We start from the raw sequence: 18,953 nt of genomic DNA on the forward strand, positions 1-18,953 counted from the left end.
GGCTGCTTAGGCAGTTGCCCTAGGTGATTTTGCCCAGGCCCTCAGTGCTGCTGGACCATCTTCCTAGCAGCCTTGCTCCCATGGCAGCATGATTTTTAGGGGTTCCATTGGCACCTCTTGCTAACCACTGTCTCTGCCCCTGTGGGCAGCTGTTGGAATATCAACTCTGGTAGTTGTGCAAAAACTCAAGATTAATTTTATTCTCTACATAGATTTCTTTTTTTTTTTTTTCTTCTCATGCCCCTGGTTGTCACACTCAGTGAAGATCAATTTCTTTGAAAGTTGACAGTATTTATATTTTTATTCAGTTGCCTGGATCCAGCATTTCTCCTTTCCCAGGATAAAGCATTGCTATTCATTTTCACTCAGCACAATGAAGAGCCAACGTGAAGAGTGGCTTTGAGAAGGGTGGGTCTTCTCCCCATTCTCGCCATCAAATTCCAAAGGTGGAAAAGCTCAAGATGGCTAACCAGGCTGCCACAATGTGAACATAGAAATACGATGCAAATCTTTACTTATTGCTCAACAAGCCCTCAAAATGCTCTTGACTCCTGGGTGGGACACAAGGAATCTGGTGCCAAACATGCTTGGATTAAATGAAAACCATTTCTCACAGGGAGTCTGGGGTAGGAAGAAAAAGAATAAAAGGAAAGAAAACAGGAAGGAAGGAGACAACATATTTAAGGTGCCAAGTCTAAGGAGCTGGCAGTGAAGCAGAGGGACATGTCCTCTTGCTTTGTGTGGCGGTGGATGCTGTAGTACTTGTACGTGCCACAGAGTGTCAGACTGGCACACAGCCGCTGAAAGTTGAAACCAGCTGTAAGGGTTGCAGAGGGTGATAGATGGGCTCAGGAATCTCATTAGGACTCTCTGCCAATCCCATAAAATCTCTGTCACGAGAAGGAGCTGTTTTAATTGCGCTGCTGCTGTTCCATTACACAGTATCAACAACTATTCTTAATGAATATGGGGGTCAGTGAGGCAGGTCTCTAGGGCTGGCTTTCCAGTAGATTAGTGAAAACAGAAAGCAGGAGGAAACTCTAATGGGTCAGCAGTGTAAGACCTGGCAGAAGGTCTGGCAGAGCCCTGGAGAATTACATATATCTTGGTTAATCTTATTTATTTAATTGCAGCTCTGCAAGTGGCAGAAATGTATGACAGCTAGAAACTAGCCTAAATGCTAGTCCTAGATAGCCTCTGCTCCCAATGAACGAAGCATAGGTCATCCTGGTAACCAGGCCTCCACTTTCCTCCTGAAGAAAATGGGTGTTTTTATCCCTCAAAAAGACTGAAAAAATCACACTGGATTAGTATTTCATAGAATGGTTTGGGTTGGAAGGGACCTTTAAAGATCACCTAGTCCAACCACCCTGCTGTGGACAGGGACACCTTCCACTAGACCAGGTTGCTCAAAGCCCCGTCCAACCTGGCCTTGAACACTTCCAGGGAGGGGGCAGCCACAACTTCTCTGGGCAACCTGTTCCAGTGTCCCACTACCCTCGTTGTAAAAAATTTCTTCCTTATGTCCAAGCTTAATATAGCCTCTTTCAGTTTAAAACCACTACCCCTTGTCCTGTCACTACAGGCCCTGCTAAAAAGCCTCTCTCCATCTTTCTTATAAGCCCCCTTTATATATTGAAATGACGCTAGAATGTCTTCCCGGAGCCTTCTCTTCTCCAGGCTGAACAATCCCAACTCTCCCAGACTGTCTTCACAGAAGAGGTGTTCCAGCCCTCTGACCATTTTCATGGCCCTGAAATTTTTCCTTTTACTAACAAATCAGTGAAACTGCAGTAGGTCTTCTGTCTACCTCTGTCCCACATAGGTCTGAGGTTACTCTTTCCTTACTATTGATTTCTCAGAGTTTTTGTCTTCTGCTTCCTGGAATGAAAGGCAATGATAGTTAAACAGTTTTCTTTTACCTAGTTAGTAAGCTTTCCAATAACCCTTCCTTCCTGACTTTAAAAAAAAAAAAAAAATCTAACAGCACATATTGTTTCTTCTTTTGATTTTTCTCTGCTACAGCTGGTTTACTGAAAAAATAAAGTGTCATTTCACAGGGCCTCCAATGTTCATTTTTTGCTTTACATAATTCAATCTGAGATTCTTGTGCAATGCTAAAAACAAGGACTTGGAAACTTAGCCTCCAGTGGGAGCGTGGCAGGCCAAGGATAAGAAGTGCAATAATTAAAAAAACAACAAACAGTACAAATCCAGGTTTCCCAGCTTGGCCTAGAAACTCAAACCAGCACATCCATTCATTCTGTCACCCTCCTCTGCTACCCTTTGGCCTCCAGAGACTGACTGGATGCCTCCTGTCAAGGGTGATGGGGCAATTGCAGGACGTGGGTGGCTGCCTCTGGTCCCATGCAGAGCCCTACTTCTATGTCCATGCAAAACAGCCCATCCTTTTCCTGCCCTGCGTCTGCTGTCTGCACCCCTCTTGCTTTGAGAGTTTTATTCCCTGAGCTTCTGTTGCAGATAAACTTGGTCTTGGCTTCAACCATGCCTGCAAACCCTGAAGGAATCAGGTAGGGTGACATCTGCATATAAAAGTGCATAACTAACATTTCTAAAATACCCCACTGCTATTGAGCAGTGAGAACTGTTTTAAGGACCACAAAGCTTTCAGCTGATGGAGTTTCTTTCATTCTTCTTCCCCGGTTCTTTACATGTAAAATGAATCCATCCCCAAGCCCAGTGTATGGCACGATATTGCTGCTCCCACCACCCTGAAAGAGGTTTGGTTATTTTCCCACTGGGGATTACAGAGACACCTTCAGCTACTGTCTCATCATACAGAGTTCAGTTTCCTAAGCATGTAGCTTATCTAAATGGCTTGCATTCATATTTCCTTAACCCAGTGTTTTTACAAGAAAAGTGAAATATCTACCTAAAGTAAAACTATATAGATGATCCATGAAAATTGGTATCATCTTATTCCTTTTGATGGCTTTAAACAGAAAAAACAGAGAAGGGCAAAACACAAGTAAAAGGAGTTATATTTAGGCTGCAGGTTCTTACTCTTAAGCTTGAAATCTCAGGGCTGATCATGAACCTGCCTGGAGCCATGAATTTCCATATACAAGATGCAGCTTTGAAATATCTTTCAAAGTCTTACGTTTGAACTGTGGAAAAACAGAGATGAGAAGGCAGTTTCTGAAGGAGAGAGGAGAGGCCTCTCTGTCACACTGCGCCTTTCATCTCCAAACACAAAGGACCAATATACAGAAAAAGAGACAGCGTAAGCCGAGCTGCAGCAGCTCAGCCCAAGGTTGCAGCCCAGTATCGCCTCCCTCGCAGCAGCCTCGAGTGAGGATCATGCCAAGGGAATGGGAACAGGACATACTGGGGTATTTCTTGGGACTGCTTTCCCCATCTCCAAGGGCTTTCAAAGACAGAAGTGGCATTTTGGATTTAAAAGTCACTGTCTTGACTAATGAATTTCAAAGTTACATGCTAAAATGCAAATTTTTACCTGCAACTTATGTTGGATTTTATTCAGAAGCACTAAGCAAAAATCAAGATTTTGGGAACAGATACATTTAAACCCAGTGCCACCACGAAAACAGTATGAGCATGATGTGTTTATAAACCATACGTGACTCTGGCTCTGGTATTTTTGTTCTTGCATGCTTTTCCGAGGTGTTACAACTTTCTGTTGGTACTCATGGAGCTTGTGATTCATTCAATAACCTGTGGAGCACCTTGAATTAGGGGATGTTTGGTTCTGACTGAGTAAAAAATAAACCCTCCAATTCTTAAGGGATGCAGTTTGCACCCACTCATTTATGGGGACCTAAAGGAAATGTGCCCAAATACCAAGAAACAAAATAAATGTCTTGGACCGCAAACCTCAGCATTTCTCAAGTTCTGTGTGAAACCAACATTACTGCATGGGTTTCTGCATTTATTTCTCAGCCAAAACTCGCCCTGAAATGAAATAGGATTTTTTTAGAAGCCAGAGGGGATTCCAGCCAAGAAACTAAGACAATGTTCATCAGCAAAATTTGACCCAAGGCATTATTGAGTCTCTTAGGCTTGTGTTATATATCAGAAAAATTCTTCCCAGAGAGCTATTCTCCATAACAGCCCCTGCTTATTGCTCTCAATTTTGCCGTAAGCCAAGCTCATAAATGCATTTTTAATTGATGTAATGGAAGGCTTGGAATTTTTGGGGAAAAAAAGGATTATAATTCCTTCAAATATGTTGAAATATTTGTGAGATAATTTTAAATAGGTGTCTTCTGGAAGGCTTTGCTATTTGTTCATTTTTAGTACTTACCATAAGCTATTTCAGGTGGGAGCTCTTTAAAAGTCAGAGCATCAATAAAAGGTCGTTAAAAGCAGGGTAGCCTCTGGTTAGCTGGAGTTTTTGCTGAAGCTGTGTTATATTACTGAATACAGGTGTGTGTATGCACCTGTGTATGTATACGCACATGTAACTAACAAAAAATGCATGAATAAAAATTCATCTGCTACTTGTGTCCTGATTACTGTACAGCTTAAGTGCTTCTCCAGTACTGAAAACACAAGTTTTTGTGGCATGTGAGAACAAGCAAGTGAACTTGCCGGACAGACAGGAAGCAAAATCTGTTCGCGAAGACCGACTGCCAGTTCAAGTGCAGGGAAATAGGAAAAGGGTAATACAGGTTCCCTTTTACGTTTTCTTAATAATAAGGTGTCCTTCTCTTCTGAGAAAATCAAAGATTACATTCACACAGGTAAAGGGCTTTTTAATTTGATTGTTTTAACAGAGTTTCTTTAGGCAATTTTCCACTTGATTTAATTCTATTTAGCGTGATAAATGCTGCTTAATCTGAAATTCTTTTTTTCATTTTCATGTATAAAAAACAGATGAAAGATTAGCTTCTAGTGACCTGCATCAAAATATAATTTGGCTGAAAATGAAATGAATTTGGATTTAGCTGTGTCTCCTGGATAGTTTTCCTGCAACAACAAATCTTCATAAAGTTAAGCTGCCTCTGCTCAAGGAGTGGAAGAGGTGCATTCAGCTGAGCTGTGAGAAGCTCCCGCGGTCTCTGCCCTGCCTGTGTGTGTCTGACTGGAGTCAATGCCATCAGATCCTCAAAATGTAAAGGAATTTAGGATTTTAAAGTAAGATTACTGCAGCAGCTTTTCATGGTTTAATTATTTTATATTGGAGTCTGCTGAATGATGCATTTGGTGAGCTGATTGCTTTTCAGAAAGCATTAAAAGATTTAGTTGCTCCCTGTTTCAAACATTTGGAAATATTCGCGCTGGGATTGAAGGGAGCTGTGGAGCAAATCGTGTCTCTCCCTGGGTGCTGGCAGCTCGCTTCCTTGGTAGCTTGGGCTGTGTGGAAGGAATTGTGACAAAATGTAATTATTTTGGGTTTAAGCTTTGTTGTAACTTGGTCTGTGTTTTGTCTCTCAGCTGTATAAAAGGCAGTACACACTGGTTGTTGGGTTTTCTTAATCAGCGAGTATTAATGGCAAACATTAATACAGCATTTTCCCCCTGGTCTGCTGGTGGCACTGGTCTCACTGAGTGACCACTGCCTGGGCTGGTCCCAGCTGGCACACCTCAGTGCAGGGCGGGCATCTCCAGGTAGACATCTCTTCAGATCCTGGTGTCTTTATTTACCTCAGGGTGTTAGCTGCAGCTCAGGGTCACACAGGCACTGGAACAGTAGTACAGGCAACTTAGGTGACACAGTGTCCTCCCTTCCTTGCTGTACCATTGTGTGACAGTAGCTGCTGGAATTGCCATTTCCTCCTTGGTGGGGAAATATCCAAATATTGCATATCCCAGGAGTAAACAGTTCTGTTTACAATATTATAAATATCACCTGAAGGGTATTTACAGAAAAATTAATTTCTTTTGGATAGTGTGCAGGAGGAATAAGCGGTCATAAAAATCTCCTTCCATCAAGGTACCTTTGACTGACACCTCCCCCTCAAGTAACTGCCAGCTGGCCTTGCAGTTGAGCATGGCAGCAAAGCAGGTTGCCTGTCAGGACTGCCTTGTCAGCATGGCTTCATGTGCTATGAATTCTATTGTAATTTTCTCTGTACTGATTACAAAAAAACTTGGGAGCTTTTACCTGAGGATCCACTCAGAATGACCCCATATTTTAGAGCCAGAAATAGGGCTCGCCTGTGATGGCTGCAGTCTTCTGCCCCCTATGCCCAGCAGGGACATCTGCTGCACTGCTTGTGGAGCTGAGAACAACCATTTCCACCTATCTCCATCTCCTCTTTGCCAAATTTCCTCCCATTACCTGGCCCTGGACCCTCCCCAGTGACAGCTGCACACCCCCCGAACTGCTTCCCTGCCCCTCCGTGAGCCCTCTTTGTGGGCAGCTGTGGTGGACCACAGCTCAGCGCTCACCTGGCCAGGGCCGAATTGGACAGCCGGGAGAGCTCTGCCTGATCATGACGGCTGAGACAGGCTCAGAGGAACACAGAGGCTTGTTAGGAACCTCCAGAGGCAGTCTGAGCTGGAATTGGATTAGTTTTTGATTTAGTTTCCGTTCAAGTCATCTTATCTGGAAGACACAACTGTGCCCTGGGGGGCTTGTGTCGCTCACACCCAAATCTTGGGGCTGCATTCATGTTTTTCTTTAGATAGTTTATATGAATTGCAGTCTCCCCTCTCCAAAGCATTTTCTCATGGCCCCTCTGAAGCACCAGCTGTCTTGTCAGAGCTTCCATACAAAGCCCGTAAACTTACGAAAGATTGATAGGTTCATAAAGTAGAAGTTAAGGTGGTGTTTCCCTGCTTTCTGCTTTAAAATTTTGGTTTCTGACGTGATTGCTTTTCCTCACCCTCTGGGGTTTGCAAGGTTTGTCTGTTTGGTGTTTAGAAGAAGCCCAAGCCTTTTGAAAAAAAAGCGAAAAATGAGTTGTCCTCTCTATTGCCCTCAGAATTATTCCTAACACCAGAGCACGTTCTTTGAGCGGGTGTCACACCATACTGCTCCGCCCCATACAGATATCCCACCCATTCGTATTGCAGGCTAAGGAAGAAAGTAAATCCCCGGTGCTATAAAGCTATATGACGAGGTTCTAGTTCTTTTGAATTCTGCTGTTGGAACTTCATTGAATCCTCTTTTAGTGTGGATTTCACTCTCCAAGCCATAATAAAATGGATACATCTAATAGTTTCTTTGAATTTTTGTGTTGTGAAAAAAATGGTCCAGTATGTAGTTAATAGTTCGTCTATTTAATAGTTAATTTTGTGACATTTCTCTGCATCTGGAGGAAAATACCAGGGACAACAATGCTGGCTAATAATATCAAACTGATGAGCAAAGAAATAGCACCCACATTCTCAGCTGATGATGTGGCAAAGATCAAGAAATTCTGCAAAGCTCAAACTAAAGTAAGTTATAAATTGCACTAATGCTGGCTAATGGATAATGAGATTCCATTCTAATGTTGGTAATGTGCAGTGTAAGTGTTTGCTGTTTCTTAAATAGGATATCTTTGACCATTTAAGCAAGTCTTTAGTACCAAACGTTCTTGGCCACGAGTATATTAAAAAAGCCATTTTGTGTATGCTACTGCGGGGTAATGAGAAAGTTCTCAACAATAGGACACGCATTAAAGGAGACATCAATATCTTATTATTAGGTAAGAGCATGTAGAGTTAATAGTGCATTGATAAGTTATTTTATTATCCCCCCTCCTCATCATGCCAGTGTAGTTCTGTTATGCAATATTAGCAAGAAAATAAAAGCCAACCCAGTACAAAGACTCATTTCGTCTTGTACAAGAATGTTTGTTAGTGTCTTAGGATCAATTTATTTTATCCTTGGGCACATTTTTACAATTATTTCTGTTTTGTCCCACACTTCCCTATTTACTTGACATCTGTTCTATGTTTCTAACTAGTGCTGGCATGATGTGCAATCGAGTCTAATCCTGCACTGCTCACTCGGGTGAGACACCCACTGATTTCACGAATGGGCTTCAGTTTATCGCTCAAGTTGATGGAACTATTCTACTTCTGTCAGTTGTAGGCATGGTGGCTGTTCAGTTGTGACTTCATTTCTAAATGCTTTGTTTTCAGTACCCATAATTAAGTTACATTAGCCTGACAATGCTAACCTGCTACATAACAGCTCCTGGCAGAGGTGTCAGCTTCCTTACATAGATCAAGCTCTTTATTTCTCTACAGAGCTTCAATCAAATATTTGATAACTTGCTTTAAAAATAGATTAACTTAAAACAATAATCCTTTTAAATCTTTCTGTTTGGGAATGTCTTTTCTCTCCTGAAGAGGGCAACTTGCACACTTACTTATTGGCAGTACTGAAACAATGCTTTATCCATACCGCACTACTATGGCATTTTAACCACATCAGTACAGATGGAATCTGTTATCCAACAACCCCTTGTCAAAAGCATTTGCCCAGCACCTGAATTACCTTGCTGTGTATCCAAATATAGCACACGTGGAGCCATGAAAATTCAAAGCAGTTGTATAACGGCACTCAATGACATGCTAACGGATCTGCTGCACTTTGCAATCCAAAGGACTGTCTACTAAAGCTCTAATAAACCAAAAAATGGGTCCCTTAATAAAATGCAAAGCTAGGTTGGACATAGGCATACTTTGAAATTTGGAATGAGATCTTAAATTAAAAAAAGAAAAAAAATACTCTGGGAGGATTCTGGAGCAAGAACTCTAATAAGCAAAGTATAGTTTGAGCATTTCTGTCTGGTTACTGAAACAGTAGGATTTCTGACGACGTTTTTAGTACCTACCTGTGTTGCAGTAATGTCTGGAGGGGTGTTAGGTATGTAATAATAGCATAGTAATATAAACTTTTCCTTAAGAAAACACTTGTGGTTCCTTTATATATTTTATATATATTTATATATATATATATATATATATAAATTTACACTCCTGACCTTAGGAATGACAGCTTCTCTTTTTTTTCCTGTTTGAGACTGAACAATTGCAGTCCTTTTTATACAGCAATACTATTGGTGTAACCTTACAACTAGCTAAAGCAATTTAGAAGCTAATCAGTGGTGAAAGATTTCCATGTTTGCTAATACTTAGGAGCATTCTAGAGGGGAAGTGATGGAAAAAAAACCCTAAAATTCTATAATGTAGAGGATTTCTTACCAGAGCCCTTCAACTTTGTGACCTTTAAGGCTCAAACACTTTGTCTTAAAGAAGACAAAGAAGCTTTGTCTTCTTTAAATTGCCTGAACCTGTGCTTTTGGAGGTGCTGGTGGAGCATGGCAGGCTCCTGTATCTGGAATAACGAAAGGTATTGATTTGCTCACAATTTTCTCCTGTTAAACTGAAGTTGAACATTACACCTCATGACATTTATATGGAAGTTGTGTTTTTGAATAACGTATGAAATAAAAGGCTGAAAGCTTAGGAAAAAAATGTTTCAAGGTACTTACAAGGTTTAAGTGAATGTTTTAAACTTTGGAAGTTTTGATCTTCGTTACTTGAAAAGAGGAAAAACTCTGACACTTCTCACATCCATCTCAACATACTCACAACATACTTGCAACACTGTCAGAGGCATCTTCCTCCTTTTATGGGGAAGGTGCTTGGAAAACACTGAATAAAAAATACTTATTACAAAGATCAAGTGGTAGCTTATAAAAGTTGGCTGTAACCGCTCTTCAGCTGCCTGGCAAACTGCATTTTTTGGAGACCACAGCCCCAGGCTCCTCTGGAGTTAGCAACATGAGGGTTAGCATTCCCTGACCCATCAGCAGGGCCTCCTGGCTCTCCTGCTCCCATCACCTTCATCCAGCTATTGATGTGATGAAGCTGGCAGCTTTGGGTTTTGGGGGCCAAGGGGGAAGAAGTGTCTCGGCAACAATAGTGGCTGTGACAGAGCCACGCTGCCAGAGGTCCTAGGTTTGCTCTCACTGAGTGCTATGTCCCTGCTTGTGACTGCTGGACTAAACAGCACCATCAGGACAGGGAAATATCAGACCAACAAAGAGGTACTGGTGGGTTGCCTTTTCTCAATCTGATTTGACAGCGATTTACTCTGTGCTCTTATTTAAGCCTTCTAATGGTCCTGATTTAACTGTCTTTCCAATAAATTGAGAAAACTAGTTTCCCATTTCCTAGGAGCATTTTGGCAATCAATTGTGAAAATACTTTGTAAGTGCAAGAACATTTATCTCATTCAATTTCATTCTTGCCAGAGTTTGAAGGTACCAAGCATCCAGTTTACTGGAGCAATTAACCCCTGATATCATCAGTAAATATTTAATGACTATCCCTAACACCCAGGTCAGAGGTCTGGGCCTGCACCCTTCAGTCCCTGGATCTGAAGTGGGTGACCATGATGCTTCTCCTACCCTCATTTCTTTTGCACATCTATGGAGAGGAGTTGGTGTTCTGGCTCCTGGGACTCACAACGTTTCTGCTTCTGTAAAAGTTTTGTACTCACACCTGTGTATTTGCATGGGGTTGCCATGTTGTTAAACATAACTGAAGTTTGAGGTTTAATGACAAATAAGCCTTGCTGCAGCTGGGAAAAGATCTTTGGCAAGGGTAATCCTGCTGATGTGTGGCTCCACCTGAGATGATCCAGACCCTTAGGAGTGAATGGCTATGTCTTACGCAGTGACTCTTGGGAGGGATGTACAAAAAATATTCTGACTTCACCAGTAAATACTTAAATTTCAAATACTTTCAGCACCCTTTGTGACAAAAGCCAAAAGTGGTGGGGAGGACAGGATGTTTACTGCACTCCTGTTTAATAAACTAAGGGAAGTCATGCACTTACAGATACTGTACAAGTTATTCAGCACAGATTAATCATTCACATATATGAATAAAATAGTGTATAGAAAGGTCAGGATTCCTCTACTGCTTATTAAGATATTTAATCTTTTACAGTGCTCTAAAACCAGAGTGCAAAAGCTTTGGCCCTACAGCTGAAAGATGGTGAAATGCTCTGCTTTCCCCTTTAAGAGGTGATCACTGTATTGCAAAATATTCCCTAAACCACTTCCACCATCAGCAGGGGATTGCCAGGAAGGCAGTTGACAGCAGCTGTAACTGCTGATTAAGAAACTGATGCTCAGCCTTGCATTTCCAAAGATATCAAACTTCCTATCTTTTGAGCTCTAAAACCCTCCTGTCGTGCAATGGGCCCCTCGCACCCGGCTGCATGCTGTGTGCCTGTGTGTGCATCAACAAGCATCCGCATACCCAAGCTCCTGCACCCTGGCCTGTTGGGTTTTTCAGCAACAAAGCCTTGATATGGTCTTGATGCCACCTAATAAAAAACAGGAAAGCGTTTTATAGCTGAAGAATATTTGTGGAATGGAAAAGAAAAAAAAAATTTTAGCCCTCCCAGTCCTAGTCCCCCAGATCGTTGAGATGCTGTGGGAAACAAGTGAGAAAACAAATATGCAAGTAACCCAACCACAGCCAATCGGAGAGTGATCTGACATGCCTGCGAAGTGGTTTGTGCAATATGGGTACAAATCAAGGCGAGTGGAGGCCAAGATAACTTGCTCCTAGGCAAGCAAGTGTCACCACCTAATCTAGGCACTCAGGCATGATTATGGCATAAATGAAAGCATTTCTATGACTTTGCCAGCACAAAGGGTGGCGTGGCTTGCTCATTTGAACCCCAGGGGAAAATGGGTAAATAAACCTCTGGGGGAAATAGGGTAAATAAACTTTTATGCCTCTTTTCCTGGCTTTTCATTTCAGAAATACCTTTGAGGTTGCTGGGACTGCATTCAAAATGGATGCATCTGGATATTTGTATTTCTCAGAAATTCAAATTTGTTCCAAAGCTCAAGATTCACTTGGGAGGTAGGTGGTTGCCAGCCAGTGCTCTGCAGGTCTTTCATGGACAGGGGTGTAGCCAGTGGGGATGTTTGATGTCAACCAAATTGCTATGCAGTCACTCCCACCACATAACCCTGTGGGGACCTGGCCAGGGAAGCCAGTGTGGGGCAGAGAGCCAGGACAGGGCAGCCCTGCTTTTCCTGGCAAAGGGGATTGGGTGCAGGAGGGGGACTTCCCTCCCAAGGGAATAGGACAAATATTTATATCTGGTCTTCAGTGACTCTCCGAAACAAAACATTGGTCTCTACCAGTTCCTCCAACAAAGCCTCCAAGGCAAGAACCACTCATTTACTGCCCCCAGCAGCAGCCTATGCAGGGACAAGTCCTCCATAGGGACAACAGAGCTGGCACCTCCACTGGCTTTGTCCCTGGCAGAGGCCATGGAAGTGGTTATGCTTCCAAGTTTTTCTTCAGTCTTCCAGCAATGAAGCATGTTTTGTGTGATGCTTGTGCCAGCACAGCCTCCACACTACCCTGGCTGGCAGTTTCCCAGACCTTCCCGAAGGAGAGAGCTGCCCAAAGAGGCTCTGCCTCGCTGTGGCTGGGGCAGACAGAGGTCTCACAGTGCTTGTAGGTGAGAGACGTGCATATTGCTATAAGCTAAGGGAAATAAATAGCTTTTAAAAGGACACAGGTAGTGGCAGTTGGTCTTGCTGTGAGCTGGGAACCTATGAAAAGGAGAGCAAACAAATGGGCTGCTGAGCAGGAGGAATTGTTCAGGCTTCGTGTTGCAACAGAGCATCTATCTGCTTGGGAGACATGGCCTGTAGACTATCATGCACTGGTCCATAGTGGGTAGTCACTATCATCTCAATTTAATTTTCTTTTTTTTCCTTAGAGCTTTTTTTCCCTTAGAGCTTTTTTTCCCTTAAGAAAATTCATATTTTCTTATGCCAGTGGCTTTTCTTTTTCCATTCCTCCCAATCACACACTCTAAGGCTTAAGCATGATCATTATTCTTTTGGCCAAGGCAAACCTGCAGTTGTCCTGAGTGCCTGCAGAGGTTGTTCCTTAACCAGCTGAGATGATAGATATTTTCATTTTCTGTTTCTCTACTTACCTTCAGCTTACCCTGACAATTCTTTTCTGGTGACGAAGGCATCACAGTAGCAGCTAGAATGAAATCTGACTCTTCTAAGGAGCAAGAGATACTCCTACCACAGTTAATAAACAAAGTTTATTAAACAACTTAATAACTACCAGAGTTAATAAACTAATAGCTTACTTAACAAACTGAAGTTGCAATGTTATTTTATGCCATTTATAACACCCTGTTCTGAACAAGCAAACATCATTTATGTGAGTGAAAGCTGCCTCAAAACCCAAGTGTTCACATGATGAAAAGTATGAAGAAGAAAAAAAGCAATCACAGATGAGGAAGGAGACGTGCTGCTGACAAGATTTGATCTGGCTTTTTGTAGCATAGACTGCATGGATCCAGATGGTGTTAAAAAAAAAAAATCGAGGGCAAATGCACATACATAGAGCTCTAGCAGAACATGATGGTTGGTTCTAGTTACATATTAGTAACCACTAAGCAGAAATGTTATTATTAAGAAGTTAATCAAAATGTTCCCATCAAATTGTTTAAAGAAAAGATTCAAATCTGATAAAGAGCACACAATCTTTTTTTCCCATGAGTATTGCATTGGAAGAGCAATCACGTTTATGTATTATAGGATTAAGCATTTCAACCTTGGGAAACAATGAGGTTTGATTTTGTTAAGATCCAGACATTCAAGTTAAGCTTCTTTGATGCTATTTTGTTTTCATAGTAGGTGAAGTCAAAGTCAGAGATCAAGCATGGACCGTGTCATCTCAAGTGGAAGGCGTTTAGGAATTCGTGAGCAAATGAAAATGAAAACTGGAATGGAAACCTGACTGCAACCTTTATGATACCAGTTATAGTGTACATGTTGTAAGTAATAAACTTTGACTTAGGTGGTGGAAGAAAAAAAGCATTCAATGAAAAATAGAAAAAGGTGGCACTGGTGATGGTTTTGAAGAAGTTTAATGCAAAGGAGACTGATCCATATGCACTCCAGAAAATTATTAATTTGGGAGTAGGCGAGGGTGATCAGTCTGAATTGCTGTAGTCATTGGTTTTTTTCATTCTGTTGATGCCCAGAAAGGGGAGAGGACAAGGAAAGCAGCCACATGAAATCTGTCTGCTGCAAAACATTCATAACCTTCTTGAACAATATGGATTATTAAAACTTGACTTTAGAGCTGTCTTTTGTAATAAACTAGTGTATATGTTGTTGAAGGAAGTGGGAAAATGATACCACTGTATATTTAATTTCTTCATAATTTCATAACACAGAGAAAAATACAGATATTTTACTATCAATGTATCAGATATTACAGAAGTCTTTAAGCAACAACTCTAGTTTTGAGAAACAGCAATTGACTGTTCAGAAAAGGCAGTTTATTTGGTGGTTATCTTCTTCTTTTGAGACATGACTATCTGTACTACTGGCACTGAATATAGCTTGAAAATGTAGTCTGAGTAGACAGGAGAATTAAGATCCTATTTATGAGAATCAAAGGTACTTTAACTGACACGTGGCATCTATGTCTTAGTAAAAGACCCTAAGCTCTAATAACAGTGGGAAAGGAGAACTGTGGAAAAAAAATGGAGAAATACTCTTCTGTTCTGATCTGTACCTAAAAAAATGACAACTCTGACTCCTGCCCTGCACCCTGGAATCGTGTCTGCCTGGTGGGGGTGATATGAGACACCTGACATGATTAGTTGAAATAAGAGAGCTAGTGTTTAGGATCAGCCCCTTTTTTGCATTTAGACAATGTAGTGCCAGCCAGACTATTAGACATTATGATTCAGTTATCTGCTACTTGTGCAAAAGCTAGACTGAGCGAGCTGATCCGTGTGATGCAAATAGCAAAGAAATTGGTCTAGTTTGCTTATATCAGGAATATGAGGCTGTGTATACTGTTTAGCATAGATATTAGGTGGCATGCCTAAAAGATTTTCTGCAATGCTGAGATTCTTGAAGAAAGACTGATAAGTAGCTAGACCAACAACTTACCTTTTTTTTTTTTTCCCAACTCCAAACCTGAGCCACTGCCTTCAGTGTTGGAGTTTTTTAATTTTATTTTTAAGCCCATGCTGTGACTCCTGATAGACTCAGCAGTGGGGAATGAGTCATGCACACAGCTCTAAATACAGTGTGCACATACTCTGCTGGGTCCAGCTGTACAGCTAGTCCAGAGCCCAGAAGAGGAGGAGCAGAGAAGACAACATTCACTTAAGTCCAGGTCTTTCCTGGGGGGTGGGGGGGGCAGAGTACCCAGGTACCAGCAGAGACCTGCACTTGAATGAAGGGTGGGAGCAGGGTAGTTGACCAGAGGAGTCAACATCCACAGCTCAAGCCCTTGTTCTGCATGTTGTGGGAACCCAATAATAGGGTTTTTACACTAGTCCTGATCTGTGAAGAGTGGAGTGTGCCTGACCTGCATGGCTCCAGGGGTGTAGGCAGAGCAAATCCTTGTGGCAAATTATAAACTGAATCACCACAAGGTGAGAAGGACGGGAAAGAGAAGTGGAACTTTGTGCAGATTTTACACTGGTGGGTTTTGTTATCATATTAGTATCTCAGTGATTTTATATGGGGAAGCTTACATTAAAGATTTTTATTAAAACTTTCTGTGAATAAATCTGCTTTAGGAAAGTAAAGCAAACACCCAGTCTTTCTGTGAAGGGCTGCAACCTCATGTATGGCTCTCCAACTGACCAATGCAGTATCTGATAAGTGACAAATATCCATATTATCTGTAAATGTGTCAAATATATGTCTCCAAAATTAAACTGTTTCATATAAAAATAATAGATGCAGTCCTAATAACCATGTAGGAAAAGTCTTTGTAAAGCAGGGAAGATTCACCTGGGCTGGTGACCATCGCTGTTTTCACAAGAGGTGACCATAACTGAGACATTGCAACTTTAACCAGTTAAATTACAAATTCAACTAAAGCATCTACTCATAAAGAAGAAAATTCCAGTTGAAATGCTTCATTTCCTAAGCCACATATGTATTTTTACCTCTTACCTCCTTTCTTCACAGACAGAGACAATCACTGTAAGACAGTTGCAGTACAGCTTTTGTAAGAAAAATGTGTTTGTTCAGGAACTTGAGCTAGTAGTATAAATTTTGTGATATACAGTAAAGTGCAATATTGAATCTGATGTTGGACTTCCTGAGTAATCTTCCCACATTGAAAATTGAAAAAAAAAAAAAAAGTATTTTCCTTGTGAGTATTTTTAGATCAGTTAATGACATTAATAAAACTTCAGTCACTTTTGGCTCTGTGGAACCTGCACACCACTGAAAGGTGATTTGTTCTTACTCACTGACTGGGAGATTCAGTTTTAAATTGTGATCCTCACTGGTTCTCGTTTGAAATGAACAAGCAGAAGCTTAAGGGTTTTTTTTTCCCATGGAAGTTTACCATTTCAGGATATACCCTATGGAATTTATATCTTGCATGATGTGATATATTGTGCTATGCATTAAGCTTTCTTCCAGTGAAAGCACAAAAGAGTCTACAATCCAGGTAGTATTTATGCCATTTCATGTAATCTGGATTTCAAAAAATATAAACGATCTCTGCAGTCACAAATCCAGTAGTTCACATTTGAAATTAAGAAATGCTCTCTGTTTATAACGTTAAGTATTTTAGCCAGGATTGAATTTTTGAAGAGTCTCATTTGTGTCTTCTTAACTCCATGTAAATCTATGTGCATATCTTAATTGAAGGCGCATTTGGAGGATTATTTGCATGAAAACTGCTGATGAAGACATGTCAAAATAGGAAAGTTATTTTAAGACAGCTATAGTAGGGTATCTTCCTATCCAGGATATTTGTTAGCTCTGACAAATCTTTGTTAATTTTGTCCGGCTGTTTTCATGAATTTCTGGGTTCCAACAAAAGCTAATAAAACCAGCTATGAATACTTTAAATATAACCACATTTCAGAGAATATTAATCAGAGGAGGACTACATATGTAGTGTCAGTACAGAGCTATATGCATTTGTTGCTTTGTGTCATGCAGTAGCATTCAGAGGAAAACTAGTTCCCTCATCAAATTTCCATACATTTGAACTGCTCTTGCCCAGAGTTAGGGTAAATTGCATGACAAATGTTATGATCATCAACATCCATTCCAGGGAATCAAAGTAGCTGCTGACCTTTAAATGTGAACATATTCACATACCAGTCTACCAACCATCTGGTGTGACCTGACATTTCTATTACTGGCACTCCTGTCTCTTGCAACCACCCTCCAAAACACTGCAAATGTGATGATCTGTGCCCATGGTGACTGCCATCTTCCTCTGCAAAGTGTCCTCAGGGAGGTACACTTTGCTTCCTCTGGCCTTTTATTTCCATGCCTACTCTGTTCTCCAAAACTTACTGAACTGTAGTCTTGTAGAATATCAAGGTTGTTAAGGGAGACGCCAAATCCAACAGACCCGAGATCCCTCCTCCCCAGCCGATGGTGCCCAGCCAGGAATGGTCCCAGGTGATCTCTCCATCCTAGTCCCAGGAATGCAGCTGCTGCTGGTCCTGCTTGCAAGTCTGTCCTGTAGCAAGGTTGAGTGTGTATCGAAGAGACACACTCACACACACACACAGAGGTCCCTAATGTGGCTGGCTGCACAGACTGCTGCACACACACAGAGCAGTGCGGGTAGCAGCACCCACCTATAATGCTACCCAAACTCACACAAGTGCAGACAGCCCCATCGTCTTCCTCCCCTCCAACTGATCAGAATGGAGATTATCTGGTGAAAACACATGTGCCCTCATTCTCCACATCCATAAGCACACCCACATTCACAGCCCCCTTGAATGTTAGCACAGCCTCTAAACCTGTTTAACATCCATTCCTGGACCTGGGGCCCCTTAGCTGTTATGCAGGTCACCTCCTACTTGCCAGACAGAGCAACACGATGCTCGCTAGTGAAACAGATGCATACGCTCACACACTCATTGCATAAGCATTCCCACAATCACAGATACCTTGAATATTACCACAGGCTCTCAATCTGCCTAATACCCGTGCCTGGACCCTAGTCTCCCTTACCCTAACCACTGGCTCAGACTGAGTCCTCCAGATGTGGAAGTGTTTCCTCCAACTTATTAGCTAGTCCATCTTGAAGTTTGCAAGTGAATTATACATACACACAGAGAGGATTAAATTCATTGAAGAAATACAAACACACCCAAGTTTCTCCAGTTGTCAGCACTTAGACCTCTTACACACCCACGTACAACCTGATCCCTCCAGTTGCTGCCACTCAGACCTACAGCCCTGGTGCCCATGGCCTCTTCTCCAGTTGCTGGCACTTGGACCTTTCAACACACATACAACACACACATCCCAGTCCCTCCAGTCACTGGTGTTTAGACCTACAAGCCCTATGACCCAAGTCCTACAGCCCACAGTCCCTCCAGTTACTGGCACAGAGACTCTTGCATGCCAATCCCTCCATGTGCTAGTGCCTAGACGCACAAGCCCTAAGACCTGCAGTCTCCTGTGGTCATTGGCACACAGATCTCTTTTGTAGGCCAGTGTCTCCAGTTGCTGGCACAATTTTCCTAGATTAGTTCCTCTTTGATCCACCATGATCCTTCCCCTTTTCTTTGGATCCTTTGGCCCTTCCCCTAAACATCCCATAGCCATTTTTACATTAGTCCACAAGACCTTTCTCATAGCCCATATTCCAAGTAGCCTCAAGTTTCCCTTAATACTCATGTTAATCATGTTTGCCCCTCCCTATCAGATCAAAATTGTTGTTCACTTGACATTCTTGAAGGCTCTGCCTGAGTAGTTCCTTTAATGGACCATCAATCAGCAGCTAAAGCATTCTGGGTCCTCATTACTCTCTCTGTTGTGACTTCCTCATTAATGTTCGTGTGTCTGTTGTTAGTTTATCTTTCCTCATTACTTGTTATTTCTTTTATAGTGATCAGATCACAACCAAATAACTCAGTGAACCAGATGCTCCCACACTCCACATACACTCACACTACTGAATGACAGCTGTTGCAGGACTCGGAACCACTGGGTACCCCATGA

The sequence above is a fragment of the Strix aluco genome, chromosome 1, assembly GCF_031877795.1.
Source record: "Strix aluco isolate bStrAlu1 chromosome 1, bStrAlu1.hap1, whole genome shotgun sequence".
Taxonomy (NCBI): domain Eukaryota; kingdom Metazoa; phylum Chordata; class Aves; order Strigiformes; family Strigidae; genus Strix; species Strix aluco.